At 40.5% G+C, this 27,260-nt stretch overlaps 1 long non-coding RNA gene across 3 annotated transcripts in view; it reads right to left on the minus strand.

Moving 5' to 3' along the window:
- The window catches only part of LOC106017186 (uncharacterized), a 125,640-nt gene that overhangs the window by 91,155 nt on the left and 7,225 nt on the right, over window positions 1–27,260 (minus strand). The gene's annotated exons all lie outside the window — the stretch shown is intronic.

Below are 27,260 nucleotides of genomic sequence, written 5' to 3' on the forward strand. Positions count from 1 at the left end.
ATTTTCTGAGCACCTCCTGCAGTGTAGATCCAATTGTTAGGCCTTGAATAGCAAATGTCATTAAAAATTCGTGCTTCTCACAAACACACCTTGATATTAGTATTTCCCTACACCTGAGTACAGGAAACTCATTTTCCTAAAATATAATGCAGAATATCAGACAGTTCTGAATAAAGGGTAGCCTTCCCATGCAGTTCCAGTTCTATTCCCTCCTATACTATAAATTAGGTATTAGATTTTTATTATTTTATATATATATATAAAAGCAGCAAAATTGTGGAAACACTGAGCAGATGTATAAGTTTCTAGTATTTTTGTCAAATTCATGAATCTCCCCTCTTTGAGCAGATATTCTCAGATGGCTCAGCTTCATGTGTACTATGAAGGACCTGGAAGAATTGTATGCAAAAAAAAATCTGAACAACTGCAATCTTAAATGAGTTTGCATTCCATTTGGAATAACTCATGGACAGCAGGTTGGAAGCTCCACCAGTTTTGACTTGTGGAGTGTTCCTGTGATTTCTTTCTCTGAGGGCATATTTGGCTCTCCCCAAAGAGACCAGGGGTCCCACCCTACTTCAGATGGAGCACTAGATGCAAAGGTCACCTGTGCTATAGCTAGCTATGTCTGCTATTCCCATGAGCATACACTGCTTACGTACTCCTTCCAGGTTCTTCCTTGACTGTGTTTTTTCCAGAACAACCCTCAGATGGGAGCTTCCAAACCACAGAAAAGGAAAACATTACAACCTAGTGCTGACTATAGATTGTGCTATCAGTCTGGGACGGAGAAAGAAAGAAAAAGGATAAAAAGAAAAATAAGAGAACTTGGTACAGGGACATGCCCAGTTTCTACACAATTTAAACTCCAGATATAAAACACATAAAAAGAGCATGAGAGTAGATCTGGGAAGAATGAACATGGCATTTATGGTATGAGGAGGAAAAGCCTTTTAACTAAACCAGAAGACTCAGTTGTAAATTAGATCAACCACATCTCATCAACATATTCTGACTCACCACAAAACTGGTATTCTATTCCATTTGAGGTTGCTGTTAAGTTTCTTCCGTATAGAAACAATATTGTCCTAGTTTTAGCAGGGGGGTGATTATTAGCATCAAAATAAACAAGACAATAAGAGTTTTGTGTTAAAATTTCCCTACCACTAGACCAACTCATTACAAGTTCTGGGCTTTCTTTACATGATTACTTCAAGAAAGTAGTTGCATTGCTGACTTCACTCACGTCGTATCCTTGAGTGAATTTGGCCATTAGTTTGATTTCATCATAGCAGCAACCTTAGCTGGCTTATACTATTTTGCACACTGCAGTGATGTGTTTGATGTCTGAGGGACTGACACTTACATGTTCCACTGTAAGCTAACAAATGTTGGTTTAAGCAAGCAGAAGCAATAATGTTTTCAGCAATTGAAGGCACGCATACAAATATGTGTTTCTGAGTACATCTCCATTCTCATGTCCTCTTACTCCCTGCTTCCCCTTTTGAACCCCTACTTTCTCCTGGCTCAATCAAGAACAAACCAGGGTTCCCAACCTATCTGCCCCTACACATGGAGCCTCCATGATCAGCTTATATACAGTTCACTCACGCATTTGTGCACCTGTATCATCATCTCTCACTCTTTTTGCTTCAGAAATCAGGGATGCTACAGGTAGAGCTATACATTTCTCTGGAGACCACCACTGGGGTGTGAAACCTAGCCAACCCTGCCCAGGTTCTCAGCATGTCATTTGTCCTTGTCTGAAGGCTGTTTGGCACCTCAGGTGAGATGCTCTGGAGGCTGCCAGAAGTACTAGAAATTCTTTCCAAATCCTGTCCCACTGTGGCACAGCCTTTCTGTCCCTAGCCCAATGGGGCTGCACTCACAGGTGCCAGAGGCCACCTGCTTCACCACGCAGTGAGGGGCTGCTTCGTGAGTTAGCCACAGATAAAAGGAAACAAGTGTTCATGTATTAAACAGGGTGGAAAGTCTTTCTAATTCACTATTTTGAACATGGATCAGAGGTTTCTTACCTTATCCCAGCTTAACAAGTACAAGTATGTTAAATCAGAGGGGAAAACTGTTATGGCATTTCCCTGCAAAGGGGACTATATGAATTATTCCCTGTCCACCAAAGGTATCTCTATGCAGACACACACACGTATTAATTTAAATTGGATTTAAATACCTATTTTAAATACCAGAGCATAGATTCCCTCCCAAACCATGCACACACATGGAGAAACTCAGCACCTCAATCAAGAAATGGCTGGTAGAAACTGCTTGGATTTGACCATATTACAAGTACCTGAAAAACATATTTGTGTCTGTGAAGTGTCATCAAGATCATCTTTTCCCATTAACTTCTAGTACTTGGTATGGAAGCTGACTCTGCAAAAAGTTCGCAGCAGTCTGTTTGCATTACCTGAGTAAGTCTGGGCAAACCTAATGAATTGAATTTAAGTGGACTTCTGAGATGCACGCTGAACGAGGTGGGGTTCTGCAGATGCCAAGTTCCTCACAGCTCTGCATCAGTGAGCGCAGGCTGATTACAGGGTAATACAGTACAACACTAGCATCACACATCTTGCTTGTTTGATGGTTCAGCTCATCTTCTGCAGCTGTAAAATAACCAAAGCATGTCCTACCAGATTTCTTACAGGCCTCCTGCTTGCCATGTGAGGTCCAGGGAAGAGCCTTGAGCTGGTCCCAAAGAGCACTCCCCTAACCTAGCCCTAAGCAAAACTTATGCTGATTCTTCACACTGCAATCAATCCTTGTTTAGTTTTGTAGTCAAAGTACAACAGAGTCTGCCTTCTGTCAGCTACAGAAAGCCATATGTGACATTGGGCACTGGAAAGCAGACAAGCTTTGTGTTTTCATAAGAAGTTACACCACGTACTTCAGGACATCACAGAAAGACAGGTTTGCTTAATGTTAATCAGGGACAGGGTTACATTCAGTTACACCAGAAGGATGAAGACTTGATTTAAGCCAGCCACTACAACACTGCTTCTTAACGTTTGACTCAAGTCCTGCAGCGACAGCACTTCTATTCAAGTGCTAAAGACTAGAAAGCATGTTTTGAACGTACAGAAGAATTTACCAAAAGAGACTTAAATTTCTGCTATTCTCTTTAAGGCTTCTCTGGAAACCATGACTTTCCTAAATCTTTCCCTTTGTGCATCTGTGAAAGAAGACAGCAAATATTTCTGTAAAAATGGCAACGTTAGTAGTCATTTGATCACATCTGCAGAGCTGGCAAACAGTTCAAATAGAAATAAAGCATCTTGGAAGGTCTGCAGGACCAGAGTCCTGCCAGTGACCATGCTAATACTTAACAGCATGACTGCTCTCGTGTCAGCACTTGGGTGATCCATGTTAGCATTGCTGTTGCCACCTCTGTTTCTCCAGAGCAGTGCAATTTTGGCAAAGACAACTTTGCCAGCTTTTGTGAGCTAGTTCACAAGTAATTTAGGGAGAGCATTTCCAGCAAAATCCAGCATGATCAGATCAGCTCTACTTCTTGGCATAATTAGCTCACAGAGCTAACCTTCCCATCCCGGGCAGCTTCAGCTACATCAGCTCCAATACCTGTGCAACTCCATACCAGCACATTACCACTTCATATTAAGCCATCCTTTCTAGGGCAACCATACTCTTAACACTTTTTCTGGTCCAGAGATGTGGCTACGCTTGCCATTTTTTATTGCATGTAAAAAAGCAGCATCATTTCATCTTCCACTAACTGTTCTAAGAAGTTCGGAAAGTTCTTTTTTTTCCCTGCAGACATCTCCATCTTCTAAGACGAAGTACAAGAACAAACCCTTGTAAACGTTGCCTTTCATATTTATTGTGCTGTTCTAATTATCACAAACATTCTTCCCAGTCTTTCAAACACCCTCCATATACCTTGCCTAAGAGCCACATGCTGTTGCTGACATCAGCATAAATTACATCTTTCTTGGTGGGAAATTATGCTATTTAGAAATTGAAGGCAACAATAATAAATTCAAGGAGAAAAATGCAAAAATTCTCCATGACCTTCCTGACAAACTGCTGTAATGGTCTGAAAACTGCAGATGTTTTTCCACTAAGTTTTTACAATGTTTATTTTGAAATGATCTATTTTTTTTTTTAAATCATGTTGTTTTCCTGTTGTAATTTCTGTAAAGCAGATGTGACATCTTGGGCTTAAGGGCTTTAAGCTGATTTTGATGGCTTAGTCTTGACACTGTTCATGCAGCACAGAAAGGCCTCTTGCAGTGGAAAAAGGCCCGCTGTGTAAAGTGCACTATCACCTGGGAGGAAAGGGGTTGTCCTCACCATGTCGAGGACAGGACTCTGACCTTGAATTTAGTAAAGGGGTCCGTCTAAGGCTCAGTCCCACGTGGTTAATCCTCTGCAACTGGAAGGACACAATCAGCCATATCAACTGGCCTTACACATTTCCATTTTGAGCAGCCTAAGGCCATTTATAAACACCCATCAGGGTTACAGCAAAGCTGGGTTTGAGAACTGCAGGAACACGGATTCCACCTTTGAAAGCATTTAAGAACTACTTTCTCCTAAAAATCATAAATCTGTGGAAGAGTTACGACCTGGAGCAGATAGGTTAGCCTCTTGGATAGCCAAGTTACAGTCAGGACAGAACTACAGCTTTTTCCCCGTCATAAGTCCTCAGAACAGGACGAGAAAAGCCATTGTCTGAATGTCCAGCTGGTGAGAATGATCAATGATCCTAAACGCCTTGTCTGCCTGCCAGTTAAGCTGCAAATGGTTTCAGTGAGGTGCTGAACAACCTCTTGTGTTTTTTCCATTCTGCATTCCCAGGTTTCACTGATGTCTACACAACAGGCATGTTGCACAAAACCAGGTGGATCGTACGCAGTGCTATGAGAATAATTACAACGACAAAGAAGCCGATTCTTTCTTCCTTTAAGGTCCTTCTTCCCTCTTCTTCAAGGCCCTCTCACAGACTCCTACCCTTCAGAGCAGCTCCCCCCATGTAGGGAATTCTACTCGTGGCTGCTGTCCAGAATATTCTGTGATGAGGACAGGTGTGATTTCAGAATTAGCCACAGAGGTTTTAGCCAGTACCTAAAATTAACATTTACCTGCACCTTCCATCTCACTCACCTCATCTGTGGCCCTTCAGATGACACAAAAGCACCATGAAAGCCCACCCCCAAGGAGACACTCATGTCAAGAGCATTCAACAGCTACATACTGTTGACTTGCTCAGGTGCTGGGAAATTCCCCATTTACCTGCAATCAAGCCAGGAAACCTCTTCATTTTCCCAGGAACTTAGATCCCTGGACAAAAGATGCTCGGCTATTTTTCTCCTGGTTCCTAATTAACTTTTGGAAAGTCACCTCCCATACTTAATGATACCTTGCAAGCCTACGCATCCACAGAAAGTCTGTGTTCAGATGTCCCAAGGGGAAAAACAAAGCTGCATGCTATGCATTTATGATTTCGGATTACTGTGCTGCTAGAAGGTAGACAGGAAAACAAATACTTCAGAGCTCATGAGTAAACGCTGCGAGATGTTTTAAGTGAAAGGAGACTGCCATTTAGTGCCAGTCACATGCTGCTCATAAAGCAAAATACATTTAAAAAACACTCATTAATCATTCCCAGCATGCTGGGAACCTCCAAACAGATGTTCATTGCAGGACAGATCATGTGGTTCAGATGTCCCTCAGTCATCTGCTTTGGCCTCTTCAGGGACAACGTGGTGTTTTATAGCGCTGCCTCAGAGAACTTGGGAAAGGGGAGTGAACATTGCTACATGTTAAATACAGTTCCAGAAACAGACTTACATACCTTATGTAGGCAAAATAAAACACAAATAACGACAGATATCTGTCTCGGGCCCTCAGCCACTCATCACTATGGCATCTTTTCTCAACTAAGATAATGAATAGTACAGAAACATTAAGAATTAAGAACGAGAATTTCAGAGCTGCCTGGATGATTTAGATAGCAGTTAATTTCTGAACTGCTGGGCAGCTCAAATGTTGCCCAGAAATTCCTACTGATGGCTCAAAGGCCATACAGAATGCTAAGACCCACGGCAAACTATTGCCATAAGAAGGCTCTGGGAACTCAAATGGTAAGCTAACCGAGGAAGGTGAGCAATAAACCCTGAATGAAGGCTTACTTGATTTTTCCAGTATAAATCTAGCTTTTAGGCTTACAAATGTTCACAAGAAAGCTGTGCAGTGTGGGATGGTGAGACCATGCCTTCTGCTCTTTACTTGACTAAATGCTACCCATCAAATCTTTTGCTCAAAAAATCCCTCTTATCGATGTTTGGCTATCCTAACTCAAACCTTTATGACAGTATTTTATTCCTTTTGCACCTTGAGTCAAATAGAGAGGAGCCAGCAAACAATGCAGCCCTACAAGGCACAAATAAGGCAATTCTATAATCAAGCCAAGCCTGAATCTCCCTGAAGGCTGTTCTCTCCGAGCTGTTCAAATATTGAATAACCCCAGAATATAATTACCCCTTGTATCCGATCACGTGCCAAACTTAAACTAACCCAAGCATTGTAATATAATATAGTTCCTTGAACCAGCTAAACTTTCCAATTGTTTATATCTCCACCATATGGAGAAAGACCACCCAAACACAGTAGCAGGTGAAGGTTAATGTCACTGCTCAGCAAAAAGGAAGGTCCTAGAGAAGATGCTAGGTATAACATGGCAGGTAAGGTGCTTTAGCGCCACACAGGTGCCAGGAGATTTGTGCTTTATCCTGTTTTGAGCCCCTGGCAGCCGTATGAAAAGCTGTCACATAACCTGTCTGGCCATGACTCAGTACTTTCTTCATGAACTGGAGGTGACTTCACTAAAATGTACGTGTTGCCTGAAGATTTTCTGTGGTTGGAAGAGAAATGCAATCCTTTACTACAATATAACTGGATTTTACTTTCAGAGACTGGAATTTTCTGTATTGAACATGACAAAAGGAGAACACTACTCCCAAACAGTCACAGATATTTCGCTTGTGCAAAATGTAACCTTACAGCTTAAGTTTAAAGTTTGAAAGTTTAAATAAAGGAAAGCTTTCCATTCACTAAATCTGATGCCAGTAAATATCCTTATATTTTACAAGCACTGAATAACGTTTCAAATCAAGAGATGTTATTTGAACCTGGGAATACCACCTGCTATTAAAGACTTTTTGTTTTCCAGATAAACATCCAACTTTGAAACATGCAGAAGTAAGAAAACACTAAATAATCTGTTCAAACAAAAAAAAAAGTTACTTTCATAGATACCTTTTCAAAAAGTGTTTTAAGACCATGTGGGGAACAGCTGATGAATTTAACAGGCTATTTTTTTAATATGGGTCATATTAAGGACTAAGGGTCTCTTAAAAAAAAAAAAAGTCGGCGCCCACTAAGCTTAGAATATGGTATTTCCTGGCTGTTTCAGTTCAGATCGGTATCAGTCCAATTTTCCCTGCATTTTCCACTCTACAGCCTTTCCCCAGCCATTGTCTGGAACACAAGGTAAGACAAAGCGTGAAATGGGTTTTCCATATGGACTGAAAAACACACCACCAACCTTTCAGTTTAAGTGAGGGAAGTGATGTTATCATTTACTGTTGATAGACAAGAGAGAACCAGAGTCTCCCAGCTTCTGACCCCAGTGGTCTAGAAACACATCTTCAGACAAGTCGGTCTCATCTTGGTCCCCCAAAAGTAGTTAACTACCAAACTTCCAGAGTAGTTATGGGTTCACACTGTGACCCAAAAAGCACATCCTATTATGTGGTTTGCTGGTCCAGCATTTTAACTTTCCTGCTTTATTTCCAGACTATGAAATCTGGACAGAAACATGTAACAAGAGGGCAAAACAAACTCCTGTAAGATCAGGCATAGGATTTCCCAAAATAACTTTTAGATGTCTAAAGTGAGATTCCTAAATACCTTCTGTGCAACTCTGACCTTAGTTTCTTTTTAGGCTGATAGGGACTGAACTTCAAGTTTGGCTCTACTAGCTTTTTTTTTTTTTTTTGGCCATTCATTCTGAAGCACTGAGACTTGCTAGGAATCCTTGAAGCATTAGGAGAAGGACAGAGAGAACCAAAGGGTAAACCCAAACAACATCTGAGCCAGCAGCAAAAATCATCTGGTAGAAGATGGGGCTGGGAGAGCCTCTGTCTCTTGGCTCAAAGAAGTACTTGACCAGTACTGCACTTGGTATTTCTGTGTAGTACTGGTCCAGCAGATCATGCTGCTGAAAAACCTTTAAACTGGTAGACCAAAGTCAAGAGGTTTGAGGGGAATTCACGTACAAGAGCGTACGCTCAAGTTTATCACACTGATACTACCAGCTAAGTCTCAGGATCCTACAAATTCTTATTATTTCAGCCTTCTAGAGGGAAGAGAAATGACAAATAAGATACATTCAGCAGAATAAGCCTCGACCTATCTACAAGCCTCCACTGTAGAGAAGACATTACTACAATAAAGAGCCATCCCACTTGGACAGCTGATGAAGGGATACTGGACTGAGTTAAATAGAGGGAGGGATTATCCTACACTTTGCAGGCTTTTAAGTCACTAAAAGCACTTTATAAATTCCTCTGGCACCAGGAGCTACATAAGGAAAACATAAGTTGGTCTGTACGAACATACGGTTTTTTAAAGCTTTCAAGGAAAGCTCAAAATCAGCGCTTATAATACGTTTCCAATAAAAGAAGAGATAAAAAGAGGAGAAGAGATTTTTGTATGCAACAGCCCATACAACAATCCTCTCTAACAGCTCATTTCAAACCAGCTGTACCCTCTGAAAGGATTTGCTAGACTTACACAGGCTATTTTTCAAAGGCCACGGAACCAAGTTGCAGGTGATGGGATTGGCAGTTGGTGTAATTTCACATCAGTGCATTATAAAACAAAAATCCCAACGAAGCACAAGCCCAAAAGACCCACACTTATCTTTGCAACAAAGAACCTCAGTTTTTCGGTTCTACCTTCTGTACAGCCCTCGGTTGACTGCACTACCTCCAGCATCACGTGCCATCAGAGAGCTGACAAATGCATTTTTGAAGTTTGTAAAAATAGCTGAAAAAAATAAAATAAATAAGTTATTTGGACTTCTGCAGGACAGTTCTAATCTGACATTTTGTTTGCCTGCTTTTTGTCATACAAAATAAGCCTCAGCTGCCACCACTGACTGCATGTAACAAAGAGGCTAGATTTTGCTTTGTTTAAACACAAAGTCACACCAAACTGCTTTAAGCCACTCTACAATTTAGTGGCATTTATCCTCTCTGTGCCTGCTGGAAACACATTAACGCCACAATTAGGGCTGTCAAATGACTTGCTACTCATTAGCTAAGAGAAACAGAAGCAAATTTGAATTGTATTTAAATCGACTGCTTGTTGTGTATTGAAGGTAAGCCAGCTATTCTCATTAGTGGGAGACCATCAGTGTCTACAGACATAAATAAATATGCACAGAAATGTTTATTTATGAACAAATGCATCAACCTTGACACAAAGATCTCTCTGAGAAGGTTGCCGACAGACACCAACTATCCTTCTAACCCTGAAAGAAGCAAACCCTGTGGCCACAGTGCTATTTTCAATTCTCCATCTTCGACACTACCCCTAGCTACGTGTTTGTACAGACGTGATCAGGTGTAAAATTTAAGAAGGAAGATGGGTAACTCTCAGTGCCAAAGCCCAAAAGATTCTTAAGTGGCAACTGAGGGTGAACTGAGCTAATATGGCTCTTCAAAATAAGGCATCCGCAAACGGCAGTAACTTAGTAGTAGTGCTGGAAACGTCAGTCAATTGTTTTGATGTAAACACTCTGCTTAAAGAGGCACTGGATTTCTACTCAGAAGAGAGCTACATGGGGGAATAAAGAGCATTCAGACAACGTGTGATCAAATAAACATCAATGAGTAAACTAGAACATCACTATTAATGGGGAAAAAAACAAAACAAAACCAAGATGCAAGTAGGTCATCTTTCACTCATCTTACAAATTTTTCGAGCTGTCATCCAAACAGCACATAATCAAGAGCGCTCTGTTTTAGAAACGTAGACTCCGAGAGGGAGGACATTCTAATATTTCAAAAACCGGCCAAGATTTGCAAATATGGGTTTGATTTCTTGCTTTCACAAGGGTTTCCAGTGTATCTTGGATTATATCACCAAAGGGATTCCAGAAAAGTCAAAAAATCAAACTTGGTAACAAATTTAGCATCAAATTTTCAAAGAGCGGCTGCTTAACTTGGAAGCATCTAAGCCCAGCAGCATCTGTGTTTTCCACCTTCCATTTAATGAAATAAGCAGCTCTCAGTTCTGGAGTACGACCACAGCATCCCAGCCTTACTAGTGACGAACAGCTCTCTTGCAGCCAGCTTCGATGGTGAGTCCCAGAGGGACTCCCCAGCTGGAGGCTGGGCAGCAGACTCCCGCCGCAGTCCCAGTTACCCACTGGGAACAGTGCTCCAGTTGCTTATGCTGGGGACAGGACACACACACACACAACTGCCTTGCTACAGGCATGCAACAAAAGCAAACTGCATGCATGCTTGGACTGCAATTGTCATGTCAGCTCTCTTGTGTGTCCCTCACTTTCACACTGCTCTCTTTGAGAAAGCAAGCACAGTCCAGGCAAGATGTTTAGTAGACTCTTTGCTAAGAGGGCCATGCTACGCAGATTGAAAATAACCCCATTTGGGACTGGCTAGAGGTACTAAGAGGCCTTGTACAGCAAGCATTTAAGAGCTTTTCTAGGTCATGGACCATGAGGAGAACAAGCCCCAGGGACTGCAGCTTTTTCTAGTGAAGGAAAACCTCTCTGTTACATGGAAACGTCCTGACAGTTTGGCACACCTGTACTTAAGGTCTTTAGTGAATAACACCACCACACAGTGAAATGTGTTTTCTATTGTGTTACATAGGGCCAATATTTAGATTAATTTTACTTGACATTTTCCACTTCATATCATTACTTTTTTTCATCAAAATGGAAAACAAGTAATAAGACAGGTTCCCCTGAGAAACATTTTTCTAGTGTGAAGAATTTGTATCAGGGATCCCGGCCAACATAAAAATTTAGAATAAAACAATCAAATGCAATTTCACCTGTAGCTTTCTTCCCATCCCATCCTCAGTCTGCTGAACACAGTCCTGGTTTTCCATTTTCTCCTCCTCTGTGCCATTGGGGGTGCCCTGTGACCCACTGTGTTAGGGGAACAAACGAGCTCCTGGTTTGACGGGGTTTGCTTTACCTGTCCTTCAGATCTTGCGAGGCTTTAACTGCAGTTCGCAGGGAACATAATCCTCTATCACTAACCTGTTCCAGTTTTACAGTTGAAGGAGAAATAAACAAGAAGCTGAAGAACTATAATGAAAATAAGATTTCTCTTCAACTTCTACCATTATCTCAGGACTCCCTTCATTACTACCAGTGTTGAAGCCTCTGTAGGAAAATTGGCAGTCAGCAGTTTTTTCTTTACATGGAATGACCCTTCCCAAACTCCCCTGCTATCTGACAACCACAAAAGGAAGAACCAATCTCACTAGGCTGATCTGAAGGCCTGAACATGGACATGCAGTAGTAGTGGAGGACTCTAAGGAGCCAGTAACAGAAATGCCAATTAAAGACTGGCATTTATTTCTGAGTCACTGGAACTCCAATGCAACTGACTTTTTTTTTTTTTTAGGTTAGTTATTGATGACACTAATACCATTTGAATGGAAAGGATAGAAAGGATATTGATATATTGATTTTGGTTTTGCTCACCTAGAGTAAATCCAGACGTACTTGCAAAATTAAAGTACGGTCCATGTGCCCGGACTCCTTTGGATGGAAAGGAGTGAGCAGTGATGGCACATCTCATTCTACCCCACACAGACATGAAACCAGCCAACTACACACACACACTATGGTACAGTAACTTGAAAGCACTCCGAAGACCTGCCTGCAGTTTAGATACAGATTTAGCACTGTAGAGGGATAATTTCATCAAGGAGGAACCGGTGTAACCATACCCAGTCATACTCAGAAGGGCTACAGATGCTATAAGTACAGTTCATCCTCGCTGTTCATCCACGGGTGAAAAAAAATATAGTTATGAGCTGATAAAATGATTGACTGGATGCTTTGACACTTCAGTTGAAGTGCTGCCAGCAGTTCATCTTTAACATTCAGTTCCTACTGTTTTCATCTATGCAGTTTTATGTCTTAACACAAGTTAATTTTTCTTTATATAATAGTGACACATCCTAGTGCAAAATACATCTCAGAATAATGTTATATATTTAGAATAGGTTTTGAGAAAAGCACTTAGAGTTATTACAGGAATAGGCAACTCCTCCCTAAACTCAGATTGAAGAAAGATTGAAAGTTCACGTTGAAAGGGAAGAGAAAGAAGAAATAAAATCAAGTTTTCAAAATAGCACCTAAACTACAAAAGAGACTTAAAATTAGTAGTACCCTACTTCAGAGCACAACAGAGATGAAGGCCATGGCAAGATGAAGGCATTCATGCCCTACTTTAACATGCAATAGAGTTGTTGTTTGTTGTTTTTTTTTCATTGTCCTCTTAATCTGGTATTATTCATGAAAGAAGACAGAATACCAGACTACAGAGATCCCAGGTCTATTTCTAAGTCAGGTGGCCATTTCATTGTGCTTCTGTGTGACAGCTTTCTACAGCAGAAAAAAAAAAAAAGCATTTGGTCATACTTTTGTACATGCACAAATCATTAAGATTTTTACTTACACTTTATACATACTAATTAGCCACAAACAGTCCCACACAAGCCATGATCAAGAACAGAATACTCTCGCTTAAAAAAAAAAAAATCTCCTTTGAGCTATCAGCAACTCAAGGACATGCCAGGAAGTGGTTATTTAAACAGTTTTCTGATCTTCAGCAAGAAGCTTGCTGCTAAGTGAAAAAGAATGTATGAGCACAAAGGCAGCAGTGCTTTGTGTTACGGTTGTGAGAAGGAATGGACCTTCCCATCCCTTCCTTTTCAGTGAAGCCTTGTCTACACTACTTGCAGTCCAGAAGGGAACGTCTCTGCCATTGGTGTGTTAAGGATCTTTTTCCACAAATTATTCCCTTACCTGATTTATCTTATTGTTGAAATCTTATCTTTATCTTATTGCTGGTTATGCTAGTCTAATTTCACTTTGAATTTAGGGGAGTTTTTCTGCCTGCCAACTGGACTCGTTGCTTCGCAGCACGACTTGAAACTCAGCCCCAACAATACAAAGAGGGTTCCTAAAATAAACCATGAGCTCTTGCAAGTCAGTGACAGAATGAGATGAGATCTCTGTCCTCTTCCAACTTCTTGATCAGTTCTCTGCACTCCGCAATGAAGATGAATGAAATAAAAACTAATGGTTTAAAGCACGTTACCCACAGTTGCAGAGAAAAAAAATACAGAAAAACCAAATCTTAGAGAAAAGACACTATTCATAGCAGATCAGACTCTACTGTTCTGATGTGGGTCAACAGGACAAGCCTTTCAGCTGGGCACCCCCAGAGGAAACAAAAAGTTACGCCCTTTTAGCTGAATGGTAACAGAAGCTTGGTTTTGCTTTACATACATTTTAAACTATGAAGATGTTCTGAAGCAAGGGGTTATTCATAACTAGTCCTGGTCAACTTCCTTAATTCACATGTTACTCAAACAGCTAATCTGGTGGCTGTGTTTCAAAGGAGTTTGTGTGTACACGGCTTTATCAAGGGTACATTTCGGTAGCATCACTAACATTTGGCTATGCTGCAGGATAAAGAAATAAAATAGAAGCAAAGAAAAGTCTCGAGAGCAAACTGCAAGTTAAAATCAGTAGGTATGATGCTAATAATGATGTTCTAAACAACTCATGGAGCCACAAAAGGGATACAGAAAAAGTGAATTTTTGAAGGATGCAACATCTGGTATAATTTTTGGAATCCACACCCCTCCTCCCCGCAACCACTAGTACAATGTGTAGAACAAATACAACAAAAACATAAAGCTGGGGCAAATATTTGTTGAAGAAGGAAAGTAACACCACAGAAAGAGATGAGTTCAGCTATTCAAGACCTTTACTATTAGCTGTTACCTTCAGATGACTTGGATTTCTTCAAATCAGAACTTTAGGAGTTCTTGTAATTTTACCAAAGTATCTTTAACAATACTCTCTTACATCTTTACAGAACTAAATGAAAATAAGCTGCATAATGTCAAGTTTCAGTTAACTGCTGTATCGAGTTCGCAAGGCTACCTTTTAAAAGCAATCAGGAATTCCTTTTAAGGTTTTCACTTGAAGCTTTGCTGCCTTTTTGTTTCTCAAAAGATTTAAGAAAAGTGAGTGAGGGTCAAAGCGGGGAGGTAAAGCTAAATAGTGATGCAGTAATTCATTTTCTCTCAGCTAGGAAAGTTGCCTGGTGAATCTTTCAGCAATACGGGAACATTGGCACAAGTCTTTCTTATCCCCTGAGAGAGTCATCTGGATTATATCCTCTCTAGCAGTGGGATTAAACCACTTGTAAAGAAAGAGATCCCTTTTTATTAGTTTTCTTTATTTATTTAAAGAAAACAACTTTAAAACTAGCCCCATAAAAAAAGAGGAACTTTTGTGTGGGTTTCTCAGGGCTCAGAATGAACTTTACAAGTTCTTCAGAAGAAAAAACTGGTTTGCTTTATATTTTCAATATGTTGCAAGAGTCCTACCGCGGGCCTGATCATGACACTCCTCTGGTGTGAAATTACTACAGGGCGACTCCACTGATAGTTTTGCAAGTACAAGAACAGGGGGCCCTATATCTGAGGTCTCCCAAAAAGTCCTTTAAATTAATGCACTGAAAAAGGGTCTTAGCCCTAATCAGTATTACCCCAGCACAAGAATAACACTAAAATCAAATAAATCACTGCACTGGAGATTTCTTCAACACTGATCTATGCTCAATATCAAGAGATTATTTTTTTTTCCATCTCTACAATTTCAAGTGAAAAGCAATGATTTTGGGTACAGATTAAGCTCACCTTTGAGTAGGCTTTGGGATGTCTATAACCCTGGAAGACAGAAGTTTATTGCTCCTACTCTGCTCTTAATGTTGGTTTTCACAAGGCCCATGGGAGATCCTTTGACAGCAAGCAGGTTGAAAAGCAGCTCTGATCAAAGTCACTTGGAGGCTGCCACATACTGCACTTGGGGTGAGACAGCATCCCATTCAAGTTTTTGGTGTTTTCTGCCACCAGAGGTTTTACATTTTGATAAATAAAAAGCACAGGATTAAGACATAAACAGCATGGAGCATGGAAGAAAAAAAAAGAAAGAAAAAACAACCCAAGGTTGGTCCTTCAGCAGCAGAGGGCACATATACTACGCAGCCACGTGAAGAAACCATATAAGAAGTTTTGGATACACAAGATGCTCTAGTTACAGTGATGGTTAGGAACCCAGCAGTGGCACAGGGACCCAGGTGTGCAGAGTACTTTAACTCAGAGCATTACAGCAAACTTTGCAGAGCATTTCGAACATCCATTCTTCACAGACTGACTTTTCACATCTCTGCCTCCTCTGGTAGATGTCCCTGCACACCTCCTTGGCCAGCCACAACTGCCCTGAAAGCACCCAGCAGCCTCTCCTGATCTAACACACTGCTCACACCGCAGCCAGCAAGGCACTCGGAAATCAGCTCAGCCCTTTGCTCTCCATACACACCAAGTGATTGAGATGTTTCTGAGCTACCTTTGGCACCATTTTCTGAGTACATGCAAACCATCCTCCCCACTGCTCCAGACTGTATCCTGACAATTGATTAATTCCTGACGCAGCCATCTGCTTCATTAATCTCTCCTCCTGTCATTATTTTACAGCCATCGCTTATCTGCATGTCAGATAATTCAACACTTTCTTATGAGTTACTCGTGGACTCTTCTCCAAAATTATTTCTTCTCATTTGAGCATGTTCTGTTTGCTCGTATTGATCGGGTCAGCGAAGGGTTTCACATCAGTGTCAATGAGTTCACAGAAGATATCCAAATGGAGAGCAAATTGTTTTCATTTGCTTCTCGCTGTGTTTGTCAAAGGATACTGAGTCAGTTTGGAAATGCTGTAATCATATTTCACATGCACAATGTTAGAATAAGTTAGAATGATAGAAAGCAACAAGGGGCTATTTTACCTTAATATTTTAGGATGAGATTTATGGTAATTTATGACAAGATTATTTGTAAGAATGAAAGTTATAAAGATAAGGAACTAATCCAGACATTCTATATTGAAAATGAGGTTGCTGGACCCAGTTTTAGATGTATTTTAATTCCATGTAAAACCCACTAACTCCTTTTGCTTTCTTCTCAGATGTTAGCTGCCCAGCAGTCACTATTATCAAAATAATTGTATTTTAAGTCCTAAAGAGGTACGCTCTTGGGCAAAAATGGAAAGAAAGACAACACATCTCTGTTCTGTTCCACCAAAGTTTGCTTTGGATGACAAGTTGTCATGTGTCTTGCAACCACAAACTTTTATCGCTGTAATTTTTTTTCACTAAAGTTATGAAATACACTGGAACGGAATTCTGTATTGCCCATGGATGTTAAGCTTGCCTGCTTGACACAGTAACAAAATATGCTCACTTACTGCATTTGCCACAGTGCACAAAGCTGAATTTAAGTGGCAAGTCAGTATTCTTAAACTAGAGAATTAATGCCTGCCTTATGATTTTCATTAGAGCAGAACACAAGTCTTTGAGGCAAAAGGCTTCCTCCATCTGTGAAAAAGAAAAATTCCTCTTCAGAGACAGTCTCTGTGCTCAGGCACTGGGCTTCAGCTTTGATACAGCTCACTATCTTTTTACCCTAATGCAATGCTCTTCTAATTAATCTTTGATATAAGTTTAGAAGCATGCCTAAAATGAATAACACATTTGGTGAGCAACGTTTTTGCACCTCTTAGTACCTCTCCAAATATCATTATAATATTCTGGTTACTCATGAATTAAAGTACCTTGAAGTAAGGGGAGGGGAGGCTAGATGCAAGATGTTATACACACCTGTCCCAAATTATCATACACTGTTTCTTAAGCAATGAACACAGAGTGACCTGTTAATCAAACTAGTATTAAAAACACCAATACAATGTAGGTTAAAAAAAAAAAAAAAAACAGAAGTCAGGAAATACCAAAGTTAAGTTCAACCATGCTACCTTAACACATCTTTAATATACTCTTCATCTGGCACAACAATGGATGTTGATTTTATTTTTTTTATTTTTTTTACTACTTGTTTGGCAACACATTTCATTCTTTTACCTCTCTTAGTGGTGAATGCTTTTGACAACAGACACTTGGCTGAGAAGCTAGAAATCAAGCTGAGTACTGCTTTAAGAGGTAACAGACGGCATCTTAATCTTCCAACAAAAGAAGATGCTATCTTTACAGCGCAGTAGAGGATCTGCCTCCCAGAGCACATCTCATCCTTTGTGCCGGTTACTGGTTTGTGCTGTTTCAGGACCCAGCGTTCCCACCTAAAGCCAAGTTGTCTACAGATGAAACTGAACCACTGCCTGTAAAGTAAAATCAGCAGGGAAGTTGGTCCTTTGTCTTTCAGGATAATAGAAGCAACTCTAAGTCATCAGAAGAGACCTTTCTTTTCCTCTGCAACGGGAAGGCTACACACCCTAGCTGTTAGGTTGCAAACAGCCATTTGAGCACAAGCTCTTAGAAAAGTGAATAAGAAGTTAGAGGAATCCCAGATCGGTTTTGTTGGGTGGCCAGATAAAGTCCTATTTTCCACCAGACAAGTCAAAAGTGAGATCAGAAACAAACAAACAAAAAAGGCCAGCCTGGCTTATATGCCAAAAAAAGCATTCTGCTAGTCAAATTATCGCCTCTGTTGTGATTCCATCTCCACGGTTGATCTAAGAGTTTATCCTGCTGCACACAAGTGAGTGGGTGAATGCCGTAGCAGTTACCACTCACAAACAGGCCAGAAGCTGCTTCTCACCTGCCTTTGCAATCTCAGTTCTCTAATGTCTGAGAACATTTTCTAAAAGTCATAAAAGCACCATCATTTTTGTCACCGCAGCAGTCGGATCTGAGTACAGATGGACAGCAAAACCTCCATGACGAACCAGGATTGCTAATAAAACACTTGAATTTTACAGTATCTCAGTACAAACCTGAGGTGGGACAGGAACAGTAACACATTTGTCTTTGCTTCCCCCTTCAGGCAAGCTGTGAAGAAATCTTTCTAAGCATTTTTCCTGGCTGCCTCATATTTGCCAGACATGGCAAGCTGTCTCCTGTGCACTAGTGTCCACAGTCATCCTGAGATCAGGTGGCTCTGTAATCAACTCAGAGTTCAGTACTACAGGCCAAGGATATCATCCTTGTTAGTGAAACACTGCTGAGGCACCCATCACAGCAACAGAGGCCTCAACGAAGCCCTTAAAACAGTAGTAAAGCATTTGTTTAGCATTTGTGTCCTGTCAATCTTCATCTTTTTGTACAGCAAGATCTATTACAGCTGGCTCCTCTTTGAATATGCAGGGTGTCCGACATTCTCTTCATAGCATGTTTTCTTAACGAGATATCCAATTAGTCCTGTACATCATTACAAGTTGCATACGGGAGTTTACTCATGAAAATACTTTATTTCAGAAAGAGCCAGACCACCCCTGCAGGTACGCATGCCATGCAGAACAGTAACATAACCTTTATCTATTCTTTGCTCTAATCTGGGGCTGAAGACACCTTAATTCTTTCTAGAGATGGCCAGGACTTAATGCACTCTTCAGAAATAAAACACAGGTCAATTCATGACCACAATCGGTACCTTCTTAAAAACTTTGCTTGAACTCTGCTGTTACATCTGATAACTTCAGCTCACTTTTCTGCTGGTATATAACACACACTGCTTTTTCTGGTCGTCATACTCTGTTGGCTCTCTGAGTCCTGTATATATCGCATACTGCCAGTTATGAAGTCATGCTAAGATTGTGAAATACATCAAAGCAAGGACATTCAAAGTTTCTTCAGGCATTCTCATCTCATTTCCTCCTTTTCTGCCTTAGCTAGAGTTTGTGCTGCACTAAATTCAGGCATGAGCCTGAGATTCTGGTAATCCATCAAAAGAATAAGATGCAGACTTTACGCTTTTTCAGAAGTACTGTTAGTGGGTGAACCTCAAAGGCATTGCTGAAAACACCCAGTATATTCACTAAACCTCATGTCTTTGTGACAGCCTTTTAGGAATCAGATGGTATCTTGCTTTTTCTTCTCCCGAGGAATATGAAGTATTTTTTGGTTTTGGAAATTAAAATGCAGGGTTAGTGTTTTGTTTGTTTTTCTTTTTCCCTTTTTTTTTTCTTTTTACAAGGCAGATGTAACTCCAAGTGGCTACATCTACATTGCCCAATACTACTCAAAGTATACATTTCTCATGAAACTCACGTGTATGTAGACAATGCCAAGACAGTTAAGAGTAAGCTTCAGACTTGTTCTCACATCAGTTTTTCAGTTACTATTTCAAGCTTTCTCACTTACAGCTCATATGCTGCTAAAGAAGATTTTTAGATCATGCCACTGACCAGCTCACTAAATAGCCATGGTTAAAACTGTTCTGCTAAGAGTTGTATTATTATTTTTTAAATCTGTCTTGCTACCAGCATAAAGAAAAACGTTATTCCCAATAACCATCATCATTTTTTTCAGTAGTTAACATTTATTTTGATGTCAAGTTCCTAACTAATCCCATTCTCTTAGTATCAGAGGACAATGCAATGAGAGGTCTCTGAAATCTGGGTGTTTGTAGAGTTTGTCTACTTGTGCCTATCAATGTGCTGAAATAGCATTGTTCATGGTCTCTACAGTAACTCCAAATACCTCACAGGCTGCTATCCTTTCCTTCTAGAGGCAGCTTGGATAATGCAAAATCTGTGGCTTTTTTTTTTTTTTGGTCCCCTTTCTAATGGAGTGGGTCAACTCCCATGCATACATAAACTTATCAAATGAAATATTTTTGTTGAGTGCATCAACAGCAGAACCTCATTAAAAAACACCACCAAGAAAGCAGGCTTGTGGCAAGGACACGGTATGCAGATTAACAGGGCTGATCAGTACTGAAGTTCTAAGTGCTCCAGTTTTGATCTCACTTGTTACAAGCAAGATTATCTCTAGGTCACATTCTGTAATGAACATGAAGAATTTGCTAGCGACAACAACCACGAATTTAGTGGAACTACAGGAATGACTACTGCCATGTAGCAGTGCAGCCCTCCTCAGGCTTTTAGATGGATCCAGCAGTAACTCAATATTCCACTGTAGCTCATAACGCTGCCACACAAGGCAATGACACTGGGAGTCTTCATCCATTTGCTTTTTCAAGGTTTTCAAGATGAAAGAGACATTACAATACTAAGCTGTATCTGTAGTTATGCTGTGGGCTGGCAAGCAGATTCATATTTCAGTGGAAAAAAAAAAATACTTTTTCTTTAAAAAAAAACTTTAAAACCAGAATAGGGAAAATGCTACTGCAAAATCCCCTGGAACACAGGAAGATTTTTTGCAGAATTGGGACAAATGTTTTAACTCCAGTGATGCTAACTTTGTCCATTATTATTCCTCTCTAAATACTAACCAGTTTAACCAAGCACATGTTCTCCACCATTTTCAAAAGGCCATAACTGACCCTAAATCCCAATTTATAAACAACGACCAAAACATCAGAATAATCAGAAATCAAAAAATCAGAATACATTTTTGGTTTTACTAAAGAAGCCTCCAAGAACAGCAAAACTACCACCTTGCCTTTTTATTTGTAAGCATTTAACTGCTGAGCTAAGCTGTCCCTTCTTCCCCAAGTGCCAGTTGTAGGATTGTTTGACGTGCCTGGCTAAGTCAAAAGCCTCTAGAGCACAATTTGGGGTTGGAGTGGAGAAAAAGGATAAAGAAGAGTTTTCAGAAGTTAGGATTAGATCCATATGCAGAGAGGAACCTCAGTCAAGAATCACCTTTGATAAATAGTCTTGTAATTTCCCAATTTACTAGTATTTATTAAAAGCCTATGATTTTAATCACCTCGGTGGCTTCTCTGAGCGTTGGAAGGTGCCAATTTCATTATGTTTTTTACCCTTCAAAAGTCCTTGAAAGTATCAGTTTTGCAGATGCGTCAAGTCTGTTATTGGAGACATTTTATACAGCAGATGAAATTATCCTGAAACAAGTTCAAGACCTGGAAGAGGCACTGTTCCAGAGGGACAAGGCTTGTAAGAGGTTTCTAATGCTAAAAAAAAAAAAAAAAAAAAAAAAAAAGGAAATACCCAATAGAAACAAACGTGTCTTTGTAACTTTGATTCTCATTTCAGATAAATTGAATACAGACACCAATTCACAGGCAGAAGGTTTCTGTACACAAACATGAACTCCCCTACCACCTCAAGTCCTAAGGCTACTTGCTTGCAATCTCTCAGCCCACAACTGAAACGAAGAGTGCAAGGAAAAAAAATCTGTAACAAAACAAGGCTGAAAGTGACATAAAAAGCCTGTAATCACACGGAAAAGCTTGCATAAAAAAAAAAACAAACGGTACTACGGTGAACTTGAAATTCAGAAACACTTAAGCTTCCATTAATAAGCCAATTAACATTAAGAATTGTTTTGGTTATAGGCCCTTGCCAAAGTGACTCAGTAGCCCTGCTTTTAATCCCCCTTCTGCCATGAAGCATCTTCAGATGCCTAGTTTTCTATAAGTTATTTCTACAGAAATAGAGCATCACAAGTGGCTCCTACTTAGAAGAAAATCCCACAACAGTTCAATTTTAAACATGTTTTTGTATGGAACATACTACAGATTAAAATCTCAAGAATATGGTGGAATATAAAAAAAGACTGTTTGGAGAGAAGAATGCCCAAATCACTCACTGCTGCAGGCTTCAGAAATGGCAACCCCACCTACAGGCCGACACCTCAAAACTTGTACCATGAGTAAGGCCAGTCCCAGGCATATGGAAATCATGAACTCAATCCAAAAAGAGAACGTAAAAAAGTAGAGCACTAAAAAAAAAAAAAAAAAAAAAATTGCTTGTGAGAAGGGTTGAGCTACCCACGAGGTACGGGGATGGGGCAGAAGGAAGCAGAGCCCCCTGCATATCAGGCTACAGGTGGGTCCCAGCAGTCTTTTCAGTTCTGAATTCAGATGGCATCTGGTAAACACAGAAACACAGGACAGAGATCTGATGGTCACATTGCTACCAATCGTGACATGTTGGTGAAACAGCAGAAAGACTATCCTTAAAAAATGTCTATTGCCTAAACCAATCTTCCAAACACTTCCAGAAGAGCCTTATGGTGTTCCATGTGGATGGACAAGGGCTCCAGGAAAAATACAAACAAAAACTGCCCAAGGAGCCTGGGACCAAGCAACAAGTTTGTTCTCAGTTACTTCTTGCATTTCTTTCTCTGCAGTCATGCAAAATAAATAAATAAATAAAAGAATTAAAAGCCAGGAGGTCTCCTGGTTCTTGAGGCTGTGTTTCCTACAACATGTACATTAATATTCATAGGGATCTTAATGGATAAACAACGCTAGGGCAGGAATAAAAATATGTATTAAAGAAGTTTGTTTCAATTCTGATCTGTAGAACTCAAATATTTAATGACTTTTTTATTAGGGAGGTCTGTAGTTTCTCATTCTTCACATTTTTTTCCAAGACCAGTACTGGCTTGTTTATTATTGATGTTCATTTGTTGTTAGAAAGAACAGATGAAGATGAAATGAAATATTTTTCTGATGTGTTTCCAGAAATTAATTCCCACATTTCATTAAATTAATAACACTGGGCAATTAGCTTACACCTCTCCTCTCAGCATCAGGAGCTAATTGAGCAATGAATGCGTGTTAGAATTTACACTAAAAATACCCCTGAAAGACACAGAAACAGGAAAAAAGCAGAGTTTTTGTACGATTTAAAAATGAAGTGGAAAAAATCAAAACAGAAACGATTCCCACAGTTACAACATCACTGGAGGCACACAGCAAATGAAGAAATTATTATCTGGGTTCTAAGGGCATTGGGTGGGGATCAGGTGCTGCACGCTGCAGCAATACAAAGTTCATTATAAGGAGGATTTAACTATTAACCTGTATTTGGAGTCTGTGTTTGTGTTCAGATTAATCAATCATTTATTTATTACTAGTATGAGCACATCTCCTTTAGTGACCAATTTTGGTGAGTGACGCTGAATTCCGATGAAAATTTGAGCTGCATTATTTAAGACGCATCAGTATGGGATTCTCTGTATCTTAGGAAAATAATAGTAAAACAGAAACATAAAACCAAGCAGTAGGGCAAAAAGCTCCTAAATAAGTTCAAACATCTTGCTGCGTGATATCACTTCAGTGGGGCTTCTCCTGATTGTAAGTTGTACCAGAAAAACCTTGTCACTACTGAAAGTGGCACTGGGCACTTGCAAATTGGCTCGTGCACCTGTGCATCTCTTTTCTGAAGTGGTTTTCACTCAGAAAACCTCAAAGCATTCCCCAAGATTATCTGAATTTTCTCAACACTTCCTCAGATCTAGACTGTATAATCATCCCTTCTGACACAAAAAGCAATCCTTTTGGTGGTGGAACAGGGCTACTTTTAATCAGTAAGCAGCAGAAAGCCTTAGAAGAGGAAAAGACGACAGAGCATTAACACAAATCACAGAATTTGCAATCTCTTCAGGAATGAGAGCAGGACTTCTGTCTCTCATGCAGCCTAGCCCTGTTCTTCCAAGGGAAGAGCTGTGCAGGATCTGAAGTGTTATAGGGTGGGAAGTGACTGAGCAGCCTGTAGCTCCACTGCAAAGCCCCTGGGGTCCTGATGGGCATGAGTCTAAACGTTGATGAACCATGCAACCTGGCAGCAATGAAGGATAACAGCGCACGTGGCTGTACCAACCACAGCATCCCTGATTTTCTAGGAAAGCTATTATGCTCCCTTAATTGACAAAGGTTAGACTGGCTCTGAATTCAGCTCCTTCCAACCTCACTGATTATTTTTTTTAGTGCCATCGGGCTGTCAGAAGCACAGTGGAAACTTTTTTAAAAAAAAAAAAAAAAAAAAAAAAAAAACAGAAACCACTTCTGCCATTGCAGCATCTCCTGAAATAAAAAGCATCTGGTTCTACACAGTTATGCCCCAGAAGGTTTGCATGTTCAAGATCTAGCCCTACCTAGCTTTGAGATCAGATCTCTGTATTATCATTAAGCTCCATTCTTTAGAAACATACCTACCCCGCTAGCCAAGTCAGTCAGTCTTAACAAAATCCACTCCAGCATATTTGAAAGATGACATGTATGATTCACTCATTTAATACAATTACTATGATGCTTTTATTGGAAAACTCTTGCATTCCTCAGATTCTCAGGGCTATTCATTATAAAGTGACCTAGGAACACGGAACTTAGTTTCTTTTGTCTCACATTACCAACCTAAGCACCACCACCTCACTGAGATCTTTAAGACGTTTATTGAGAGTCGAGCCAGGGCCAAACAAGTGGTCTGGTAAAAAGCAACAGTCACTATGCTTATCGTGTATTGCATGGAAGGGGGGAAAAGTGGACTATTAATTTATGTTGTCCAAACATAAAGATGTGCCTAAAACAATCTCTGCACCCGACATCCCCCAAAAACACGGCTGTACATGATCTAACTGCGTCCGTGCCAGGGTTGCTGCAGGAACAGCAATATCTCCAGCCCTGCACTGGTTGGAGTGGGGAGAACAGCACGCCAATATTTAATAGCAGCTCAAAAATTTGTTGAGTGTGATTAGTACATTCCAGGTAATAGATTAAAATGACTTCATCCTTCAGGCATCCCGGAGCGTTTAAGGGATTACAATAGGTAAGTATGACTTTAAGGAAGCCCCACATGGTATCACTTATTATGAACTCAGACCTCAAATTAAACACATGGAAAAAAGAGAAATGCTTTGGTAATTTACTCTACGCCTACCTCTAAAACTCCCTGTTTCATCTTCTGCGCTGCCTGCACAGCTCTGTGTCAAATTGTCTCCTAATGTGCTCCTAAGTCCTGCCTGTCTCTTGTTACGGCACAGGCGTGTGCCAGGCAGCAAGCCAGCTGGAGGCACACAGCCCCACGCTAACTGGGACCAGCTGATGCTCTGCCTCCTGCAGTTAGGATGATCCACTGATGCAGCGGAGCTACGCTTCACTTTCAGCCTCTAATCGCCACCACACCTGCCTTATCCTGCCACTATCTAGCGCTGGGCTTCCCATTAGGGCAATTTTATCCTGAGTAAGGGCTGTTTCAGTGGTTAGACTAGCTTACTTCAACTTAAAATTACCCACTCTAACTTTTTTTCGAATTGGTGAAATTCTTTCTTCCTCATGAGAATGAGGAAAAAAAAAATAAAACCACTTGTGAGGCTGGCATATTTGCATAAACTCAAAGTGAACAGAATATAGGAATGAAAAAACACAGCACTTCAACCAGTTCCCATCAGATGTGGCATTTTAAGATCAGCATGAACAAAGAAGAGGAACCTCTGGAAAAGCTCTAGCCTCCACAGTCACCAGTGTGATTTTCTTCTTGGTTTTGACCTCTTTTCAGGCACCTCCAGCTCCCCGATGGCCAAGATGGACTGCAACCTACAAGGTCTGCAGTGCCAAACACCAACTGTTTATATTTAAACAATTTGGACACAGCATCTCCAACCTTCTCTTCCTTACTTATCAGCAGATATGAAGCACGCTGCAGAGCTGTGTGTACTTGTGACCACAAAGCCCACCCCAGGACAAAGCTCTAGAGACTGAAGGTACCTGGTAGGAGAGAGTGGCTGAATTTCTTAAGCAGGCGCAGAGACAGCAGTAGTTTTCTGGAAATACTTCATTAAAATACTCCCAAACTTTAATAAGAACTAGCTTTGCTAATCAGATTTAGACTGTCCAGAAAACAGCAGCAAGCTCTGGAAATTTCAACACATCCAACAGAGCAGCAAAAGGACACAGACATATTAACACAAGCAGGTACAAATGCCTCTTCCCCAGGTAAGCTGTAGCAAGAAATACAGAAACTGCTCCAGAGCTGCCCAAACCCTTCTGCACAGCTATAAATAAGGACCAGGATTTCATCCGCTTAGCCTACCAAGCACTACCCTTTTTCCACTATCCCAGTCTACCTCCTCTTTTCCCCATCCACCATGTGGAAATCGCCTTGCTGTAACTTAATTAATTAACACCCCTCGCTTCCCTTTGGCAGCCAGTCACTCACCTCCATTAGGCAGCACAGGAAACCGCACGCTGCTGCTCATCAGAGGTCAGTTTCTCTCTTAGCTTCGCAGTGTAGGAAAACTAAAATAACTGTAAAACCAAGAGCTAGCATGCTTTTTTGAAGAAAACTCCCACAGAGCAGACCTATGCTTACCCCACGCATTCTCAAATGAGGGAACAAAACCTTCCTATGGTATGCAAGCAGCTCACAGGTGTTCCCCCTGTTTGGATGCCATCACCTACATAGCACAGGTGCTACAAATCAAAGCCTAATCACCACTCACCACCAGGTTTTGCCAGTTCGGAAAGATAACAGCATCATATCAACAAGGCTTTACAGCTGTTACATCTCCATGCATCGCAAAACATTTTCTTTCTACTGTTTTATTTGCAGGAGTACTAAAAATGCTGTTTCTTCCAAAAGTGTAGAGAGGGGTTTTTCCTCTCAGAGCTCTAGAACTATTCAACCTGTACTTGAATTGTCTTGATGCGTGACCTGTGTGAATTGCATTGATGCTTTTTAACAACAAGGCAAAGATGACATATTAACATTTGTTAGAGTGCGAAATGCTGCAAAAGCAGCACTAAAGAGGAGGCTGAGCGCCATGGAGCAGCCTTTTCCCTTTTCTCTGCAGTTCTAGTCACATTACAGAGAGTGGATGTTTCTCCTTGCTTAGATGTCATAAGTAAGCATACGCTGTGCTGGGCTTGATTTTTTTTTTTTACTGGAAATTCTCTCCTGGAGTGAGTGAGAAAGGAAATTTTTAAGATGATTGCAAACAGTCAGTGTTTTACAGCTCCAAAAGAAATGAATAGCCCATCAAGAGTCAGTAGAGTTATTTCCATCAGAGATCAGGAATGACATTAATAGCATTTTGAAAAGTACGAGTAGAATCCCGTCTTCATTACCTCAGTAATCCTGGAAGGAGGAGAAGCCAAGAAACTTGTATGTTTAAAATTTCAGTTACATAATTTCCTTCATGTTTCAC

This window comes from Anas platyrhynchos, chromosome 4 (assembly GCF_047663525.1).
Source record: "Anas platyrhynchos isolate ZD024472 breed Pekin duck chromosome 4, IASCAAS_PekinDuck_T2T, whole genome shotgun sequence".
Classification (NCBI taxonomy): Eukaryota; Metazoa; Chordata; class Aves; order Anseriformes; family Anatidae; genus Anas; species Anas platyrhynchos.